The sequence below is a fragment of the Carlito syrichta genome, unplaced genomic scaffold (assembly GCF_000164805.1).
Source record: "Carlito syrichta isolate Samal-C Ts95f unplaced genomic scaffold, Tarsius_syrichta-2.0.1 Scaffold304280, whole genome shotgun sequence".
Classification (NCBI taxonomy): Eukaryota; Metazoa; Chordata; class Mammalia; order Primates; family Tarsiidae; genus Carlito; species Carlito syrichta.
The window spans coordinates 6,157-15,758 of NW_007248376.1; the positions used below are offsets into that span (position 1 = coordinate 6,157).

General features: G+C 40.4%; 1 pseudogene; it reads left to right on the forward strand.

The window, feature by feature from the left end:
- Positions 1-589: 589 nt before the first annotated feature.
- On the forward strand, positions 590-6,081 carry LOC103261996 (annotated as a pseudogene).
- Positions 6,082-9,602: the final 3,521 nt, after the last annotated feature.

The window sequence follows — 9,602 nt, forward strand, 5'->3', positions numbered from 1 at the left end:
GGCTCCAAGCTCTCTTCTCTGTTTTATCCTCAAATTCTGCAAAAGTAGAAAATGAAGGCGAAGACGTACTTGAAAACTTTACTGGCTGAGAATTAAAGGTATTCCACAGCAAGCACACAAAAACCAGATGAAAAGATTTGGAGACTTTTGAGAGCTAAGGCAATTATGAAAACTTCTGTCAAGTCACCAGCTAATCATAAAGCTAATGAAACAGATTTCAAGAACCATTCACAGCCAAAAATAACATCTTTATACATTCAGAAAACCCACTGAAAGGCATTCTTTCCAATTTGAATACTTTTTTTTTCTTGCCTGATTGCTCTGGCTGCTACTTCTGATACTATGTTGAACATAATTAGCAAGACTGCATCTTTGTCTTGTTCCTAATCTTATAGGAAAAGCTTTCAGTCTTTCACCATTTAGTATGAGATTAGCCGTGGACTTTTCACAAATGATCTTTATTACTTTGAGGTATTTTCTTTCAATTCCTAGTTTGCTAAAAGTTTTCATCATAAAATGGCGTTGAGTTTTGTTAAAAAATCTTTTCTGCATCTTCTATTAAAATAATCCCGCGCCACCCTTGCCAAAGCCAGCCAGGTGGGCGCGAGGGCCCTCAGCGACTGGGACTGGCCGCGGGCACGTGCGGGGCAGTCGGGGCCTGGACGCCAGGGTTGTCTTCCCAGCAGGAGGAAGCGCCCGGAGAAGGCGAGGGTGCAGGCGACACTGCGTGAGCCAGGGTTTCCACCCAGCCAGGACCTTTTCCAGCAGGCGGCGCCGTTGGCGCTGCGGGCCTCGGCGGAGGCTGCACCCGGCGCCCCTGAGCCAGATGAGGAAATGAGGCCCCAAGCCACTTGGGAACGGTCTCAGAGAGGGTGAGACCCAGACCTGAGATCAGAAACCTGGCTCCTGGCTCTGTTCTTCTATGGTCCCTTCCCTGGCAGAAGCGGCAAGAGACTCCACTGCATCAATGGAGGACATCGTTGGCCGTGCTCGCTCCTTTCTTCCTCCTGCTCCACCTCGCACATCTAGCTACAGCACAGGACACAGCATTGTTTCTTCCTAAAACAGCTCCGGCAAGAAGCTGGGCTCTCCTGGAGCACCGCAGACCAACCCACCGCTAACGCCGCACGCTGCCCACAGCGCCGGAACGTCAGTTTTCATCCCTGAAGAAGGAGGTTACAAAGAACAAGTTGTGAAGGCTGTGGAAGACAAGCACAAGGGTGATAGGTGTCCCTGGTGCTGTGTTGTAACCTGGAGCAGACGTTGGGCTCTGGTTCTGTGCAACCAGCATGGCTGCCTTGCTGAGCTCAAGTCCAAAATGTAGGCGTGTCAAGGAAGCATAGTGAAAGATAAAATGTTTAAAAATTGCTGAGAGAGAGAGAGAGAGAGAGAGAGAGAGAGAAGAGGGAGGAAAAGAGAAGAGGGAGGGAGGGAGGGAGGGAGAGAGAAGAGGAAGGAAGGTGGGGGGAGAGAGAGAGAGAGACACTTGCTCTTCAGAGCTATTGTCAGAATGAAAGCGGAGGTTGAGCCTTAGTTCCAGCTACTTGGAAGGCTGAGGCGGAAGGATCGCCGGAGCCCAGCGGATCGAGGCTGCGGTGGCTGGGAGAGGCCACTGCACTCCAGTCTGGGCGACAGAGTGAGACTCCAACTCAAAAAAAAGAAAAAAAAAGAAAAAAGAAAGCGGAGGTTGTGCAGTTGTGGTGAGCAGGTAACACTGGGCTAACTGATGGTACTTGTAAAAACTGATTGCCAGTTTGAAGCACATTCATGTAAAAAGAAAAAGACATATAGTCCTTGGTCTATGACATAAGTTGAAAATATGTTCTCTTGGTATATCGTAACTTTAATTATGGTATGTTTTTTGCCATACACAAATATTTGTTGTTTTAATCTCCTATAATGAGATTTAAAAGAAAGTTACTCATGTTTTTCTTCTAGCATTGTTATAGTTTTATTTTTTACATTTGATCCCCAATTCTCTTGGAGCTCATTCTTGTATGGATGTTTTATGTTTTTGAATGTTTTCTCAATATCGTTCATTTAACAATCCATCCATCTAAATACAATGTGGTACCCTGAATTGGGTCCTGGACAATAGTATCTGAACCTTCATGTCATCTTTGGTAATGTGTGGATAAAGTCTTTTTAAAAATTCTGGTGTGCAATTTATATGATATATCGTATATACATTATGGTATTAATAAATGCTTGTTTCTTTTTATTAAACAAACAAACAAAAGAACTTTCATGGGTGCATGCTGACTGCAAATAAAACATTTTGAGAAAAGATCTGCATGAGTGTGTGGAAAAGGTACTGGGAGGTCTCATGCAGCCACTGCTCATGTCAAGTTTCTATGATCACATTGCAGAAACAAGAAGACACCGAGTATACCTGTGTGGGGCTGTCCTGCTCTCATAAGGGCAGTGTCCAGATGCCTCTGAGGAGTGAGTCGAGTAAGAACCAGTCAGAGTGTGTCAGTGCCCCCAGCACCTGCAGTTTTAAGCACTGTGGCTGCATTTTTCAGGGCACAAGCCAGCAAACAGTGGCCCATGAGGACAGTTCCGCAGTGCAGCATGTCAACATGTTGAAGAAGTAGAGTCGCTCACTGGAGAAGAAGGTTTTCCTGCTTCAGAAAGAAAGTGCAGAGAAAAACAAGAGGGTACAAAGTTTGCACAATCAGATATGTGCAAACTTATCTGTCAAAAATTGACACTGAGAGACAAAAGGAAATTCTTGAAAATAATGAGCCCCAAATACTTCATTTACAATGAGTAATTGCCATACAGAGAAACAGAAAGAGCTCAACAAAGAGATCTATCCCTTTCTGCAGAACAAGGAGGAGGCAGACAGCATGAAAAGCAGGGTACGGCCTTCCCAAGCCTTGCAGCCAAGCTGAACAAGTAGACAAAACAGTTGGGCAGGTGGCTGGAACACAGCCCTACTGGAGTGATGGCTGAGTCTGGACTGGATGACCAGACACTGGGTGTGCAGGACACCTGCCTGGTAACATAGACCTGCGCTTCCAGGCTGCCAGCCACAACACGTGCTGATCTGGAAGATCTTGACTACAAATGGGAAGCAAGAGGCTGTCATAGGGAAGACCCTGTCTCTCTACAGCCAGTCCTTCTTCACCAGCTACTTTGGTTATAAGATGTGTTTCAGGATCTACCTGAATGGGGACAGGAGGGAGAAGGGGATGCTCTTGTCACTGTTGTTTGTTATTATGCATGGAGAATAGGATGTTTTGCTTCCCTGGCCATTTAAGCTGAAAGTGGTGCTCATGTTGATGCATCAGGGGACCTATAGACACGGGAGATGGATTCAAACCTGACCCCAACAGCAACAGCTTAAAGAAGCCAACCAGAGAGATACCTATTGCCTCTGACTGCCCAGTCTTTGTGACCCAAACTGTTCTAGAAAACAGGACATATATTAAAACTGATGCCGTTTTTATTACAGTCATAGGGGATACTTCATATCTGCCAGATCCCTGTCAAGCAACTAGTGAGGTAGACTTAATAAAAGGTGACTCCTGTGAGGAGCTTGAACTGGCTTGTCTTTGTGCTCAGAAAAGGACCTTGTGGAATGCAGGAAGCTGCAGGAGGATGCGGCCAGCAGGAGGAGCCACATGTGAGCACACCCGACATGTTTCCTAATAGAGTAACAACACTTTACTCTGGAGAATTATTTATCCTTCGATGAGATAAATATCTACTGTAAGAGAAGGTTTTTGTTTTCATTTTTACAGCTCTAGCTAATTAACATGGAAAACCTATATGCTAAACAAAAGAAACAATTTTTATTCCTTAATCTTGAAAACACAATCGCCCCCACACACATACACGTCAGCTGGACATGTCAGCATGTTAAATAAAAGAATTTATAAAATAATAATGTGATTCTGATATATTATTCTCAAATTCAAGAGTGCAGTCTTGTTTCAAATATAATATATTGTCTAGCATAACATAGTTCTGAGATTTTTATCTTTTTAAAACTTGTGATGGATCATATACATATATATATATATATATATATATATTTTTTTTTTTTTTTTTCTTTTTGAGTCAGAGTCTCACTCTGTCACCAAGGTTGGGGAGCAGTTGCACAATCAGGACTACTGCAGCTTTGACCTCCTGGGCTCAGGAGATTGTTCTGCCTCAACCTTCCAAGTAGCTGGGACTATAGGCATGCATCACCACACTCGGCTAATTTTTTGATTTCTTGTAGAGGTGAGGTCTCACCATGTTGCCTAGGATAGTCCTGGACTCAGGCAATCCTCTCGCCTCTGCCTCCCAAAGTGCTGGTATTACAGGCATGAGCCACCATGGTCTCTTGTGAGGTATCATATTACTTAATTTTCATATATGGAAACAAACATGTATCCCAATAATAAGTTCCACTTGATCCCAGTGAATAATCTTTTAAATGTTCTGTTGTATTTGGTTTGTTGGTATTTTATTGAGAATTTATGTATTTATATCTAAATAAAAGTGTCCTTGTTTGAAGAAAACATGATTTTATATGTAGAGAACCTTAAAGACTCTATTGAAAGGAATTAACAAATGAATTCAGGTGCCCTCTGCAGCCCATTTGAGTGAAGAAATACTCGTATTTTTTTTGGCTCTGCTACAGTGATGAAATCTACAACCACATGATGCTGTAACAGCATTTTGAATTTGAATACCAGACCAAAGCAGATGGTGAGATAATCCTTCACTCTCAGACAAAGGAGGAATTGAGCAATTAGTAGGTTAGATGGCATGTTTGTGTTTATTTTGCTGGACACTGGCAATAAGAAAGTGTTCCTGGACAAAGACACATATGGAGTCAGGCCTTTGTTTACAGTCAAGACAGAAGATAGATTTTTGGCTGTGTGTTCAGAAGCTAAAGATCTTGTTACATTGAAGCACTCCATGACTCCCTTTTGAAAAGTGGAGCCCTTTCTTCCTTAACACTATGAAATTTTGGACTTGAAGCTGAATGGCAAGGTTGCATTCATGGAAATGGTTAAACATCATCACAGTTGGGAGGAACCCCTGCATACCCTCTACGACAGTGGGGCAACTCTTCCCAGGCTTTGAGGTAGAAATGGTAAAAAGAGCAAACTCCAGATCATTTTTAACAATGCTGTGAAGAAGCATTTGATGACAGACAGAAGGATCAGCTGCCTTTTCAGGAGGCTTGGACTTCAGCTTGGTTGCTGCCACCCTGTTTAAGCAGCTAAAGGAGCCCTAAGTACGGTATTGTCTCCAGGCATTTGATATTGGCATGGAAGACAGCCTGATTTGCTGGCTGTTAGAAAGGTGGTGAATCACATTGGAAGTGAACATCACGAAGTCCTCTTTAACTCTGAGGAAGGCATTTAGACCTTAAATGAAGTAATATTTTCCTTGCAAACTTATGACAACAGTTTGTGCTTCAGTAGGTATGTATTTCATTTCCAAGTATATTCGAAAGAACATGTACAATGTGGTGATCTTTTCTGAAGAGGGGTCGGATGAGCTTACACAGGGTTACATATACATTCACAAGTTTCCTTCTCCTGAGGAAGCCAAGAAGGAGTGAGAATTCTGAAGGAACTCTACCTACTTGAAGTTCTCCGTGTGGATTTGAACCATGGCTGCCCATGACCTTAAACTGAGAGTCCCATTTCTAGATCATCGATTTTCTTCCTGTTATATGTCTCTGCCACAAGACATGAGAATGTCAAAGAATGGGATAGAAAATCATCTCCTCAGAGAGACATTTGAGGACTCCAATCCGATTCCTAAGGAGTTTCTGGTGACCAAAAGAAGCCTTCAGTGATGGAATAACTTCAGTGAAGAATTACTAGTTTAAGATTTTACAGGAATATGTTGAACAGCAGGTCAGTAATAGAATGATGATAAATGCAGCCCAGAAATTTCCCTTCAATACTTCTAAAACCAAAGAAGGCTATTACTACTGTCAGATCTTTGAGCACACACTACCCTGGCCAGGCTGCCTGGCTGAGCCATTACCAGATGCCCAAGTGGATCAGTGCCACTTACCCTTACTCCTGCATGCTGACTCAATACAAGTCATCCACCAAAGCTTAGGAGGTCTTTAGGCTGTAGAGTGAAAACAGAGTTTCTTCTTGTTGGTCAGGCAGAGAGACTGGGGGCAGATGGGGAGCAGTGACAGTCAACCACAGAGTTGCTTTGGTGGGGAAAAAAATAAACATCTTGTGTCTAAAATTTTTTAAAAATTCAGTAAAGTAGCAGGATACAAAATCTGTTAACAAAATACTTTGCATTTCTTTCTTTCTTTTTTTTTTTTTAGTTGTAGTCTCACTCTGTCGCCCAGACTGGAGTGCAGTGGCCGCTCCCAGCCACCGCAGCCTCGACCTGCTGGGCTCCGGCGATCCTTCCGCCTCAGCCTTCCAAGTAGCCAGAATTACAGGCATGCACTACCATGCCCGGCTGATTTTTTTATTTATTGTAGAGATGAGGTCTCACTGCCCAGCCAGGTCTCCAGCCCGCAGGCTCAGGCAATCCACTCACCTCAGCCTCCCAAAGGCGTGGGATTACAGGCTAATTTTTGCAGCCACAGAGCCCGGCTGCATTTCTTTCTTTTTTTTTCTTAAAGATGTGGGGTACAATTCAGGGTTAGGTATACAAATGTTCACTATACAGGTCCCCTTGTTGATGAGGATAATTTGCATTTCTATACACTAATAATAAATATGTATAAAGCAAATTAGAAAAGTAATGTAATTCATAACGGCACCAAAAAACAAAATACTTAGGAATAAACTAAGAATGAGAAAGTCTTACATACTGAAAACTACAAAATGTTGATAAAACTATTTAAAGAAGACACAAATAAAGAGACAGCCTATGTTCATGGGTTTAAGAACTTTATATTGTTAATTTTTCATACTACTCAAAGTGATCTACAGATTCAATGCAATCCTATCAAAATACTAATGGCAGTCTTACAGAAATAGAAAGAACAATACTACAATTTATGTAATACTATAAAGGTCACAAAAATTACCAGATGCAGAGAAAGAACAAAGCAGTATGCATCACACTTCCTCATTTCAAAATATATTACATGGCTACAGTAACAAAAACAGTAAGGTACTGACATAAAACAGACATATAGTCCAATGGAACAGAATGCAGAAAAAAATTCACACATAAAACTTCAATTGGTCTATGACAGGGGTGTCAAAATTCACAATAAAGAATAGATAGTATTTTCAGTAAATAACATCGATAAAACTGACTATCCAAGAACGAAATGGTTACATTGAATCCCTATCTTACATTGTAAAAAAAAAAACCTCAAAATTTATTGATTGATTGATTGCCCCAGAGAAGGTCTTGCTCTGTTGCCCAGGCTGGTGTGCAATAGTGTAATCATAGTTCACTACAGCCTCAAATTCCCAGACTCAAGTGTTCCTCCCATGTCAGTCTCTTGAGTAGCTGGGGCTACAGTTGCCTACCACCATGCCTGGCTTACTTTTTAAATTTTTTATTTTGTAGAGACAGGGACTCACTTTGTTGCCCAGCTAACAAAGCAAGACATTGTCCTTACAAAAAAATTTTTAAATACTTTTTAAAAATTAGCTGACGTGGTGATATGTGCCTTTAGATCCAGCTACTCAGAAGACTGAGGCAGAAGGATCACCTGAGCCCAGAAGGCCAAGGTGAGCCATGATCCAGACTGGGCAAAAGAGTAAGATTTGGACTCAAAAATAAATACATAAGTAAAAATGTTTGTTAGAATTCAGGTCTTAGGTTCTTTTTTGATGGGAGACTTTTAATCACTGCTTCTACTTCATTACTTGTTAATAATCTATTTAGGTTTTGAGTTTCTCCATGATTTGGTCTTGGTAGGTTAGATGGGCCTAGGAATTTATCCACTTCTTCTTGGTTTTCCCACTTTTTGGACATAGAGGCTCATAATTGTGTCTAACAATCCTTTGAACTTCTGTGGTATCAGTTGTAATGTCTCCTTTGCTATTTCTGACTTAATTTAGGTCCCCTCTTTTCTTTTTTTCTTAGGTTAGTCTGGCTTAAATTTTCTCAGTTTTGTTTATCTTATCAAAATACTAAGTTTTCGTTTGTTTACTGGTTTGGGTATTTTTTTGTCTCAATTTAATTTTTCCATGCTCTGACTTTTATTATTTTTTCCTTCTATTAACTTTAGGCTTATTTTTTCTTGTTCTTTAAGATACATCAGGGCCAGGCATGATGGCTTTACCTCTGTAAGCCCCAGCACTTTGGGAAGCTGAAGTTTAAAGATCACTCGGGCCAGGAGTTTGAGACTTTGGGCAATATAGCAAGACCTCATCTGAAACAAACGAACAATCAAAACAAAACAAAACAAACAACAACCACAAAAAAAGTCAGGCATGGTGGCATGCACCTAGAGTTCTAGCTACTAGGCAGCCTGAGGCAGAAGAATCACTTGAATCCAAGAATTCAAGGTTGCAGTGAGCTATGATCACTCCAGACTGGATGACAAAGTGAGATCCTGTCTCAAAAAGAAAAAGAAAAGAAAAAAGCATTATGCAGCTATTTATTTGAAATATTTCTACTTTTTTATTGTAGACATTTATTTCTATACACTGTTCTCATTGTTCTTTTTCTGTTTGCTATTTCTATAAACTTCTTAGCACTGCTTTTGCTGTATTCCGTGTGTTTTGATATGCTATATTTTCATTTTTAAATAGAAATTTTTATAATGCCTTTCTGAACTTCCTCATTGACCTAATGATTGTTCAGGAGCATGTTATTTTGTTTACATGTACTTATATAGTTTCCAACACTTCACTTTTTATTGATTTCTACTTTTATTTCATTGTGATTAGAAATTATAGTAGGCATGATTTTTAAAAATTTTTGTGAGACTTTTTGGGGGTCTAGCATAAGGTCTATTTTTTAAAGCATTTTATGTGCTTAGGTGAAGAACGTGTATTCTACAGTTGTTAGATGAAATGCTTTGTTGGATCCATTTGGCTTATAGTGCATATTATCCTGATGTATCTTTATTTATTTTCTGTCTAGATGATCTATCCAATGCTGGAAGTTCCCAACTATTATTGTATTGGCATCTATTGCTCTTTTTAGCACTAATATTTGCTTGGCATATCTGGTCCTATAGCATCGAGTGCATATATACTAACAACTGATATATGCTCTTGCTGAGGTGACTCTTTTATTATAAAATAAATTTTGTCTCTTTTTAGAGTTTGTGTCTTGAATCTATTTTTTTATAAATATAACTACTCCTGGTCTTCTTTGCTTTCAGTTTGCATGGCATTTTTTTTTCCATTCCTCCATTTTTAGTCTATGTATGCCTATATTAGGATAGTGAGTCTTTTGTAGGCAGCATATATTAATACTTGGGTCTTGTTTTGTTATCCATTCAGTCACTCTTTTTTAATTTGAGAATTTAATCCATTTACATTCTATGATGGAGGCCCCCTAAGCCCCAGGCCATTAACCAGTACTGGTGAGCTTTTCTTAAAAGGGGGAAGACCCAATGATGAGACAGCAGAAGACTCTAAGTCTGCAAACAAAAGCTGCGTTTAAAAGAAAATACCAAGGGACCTACTTAAATTATG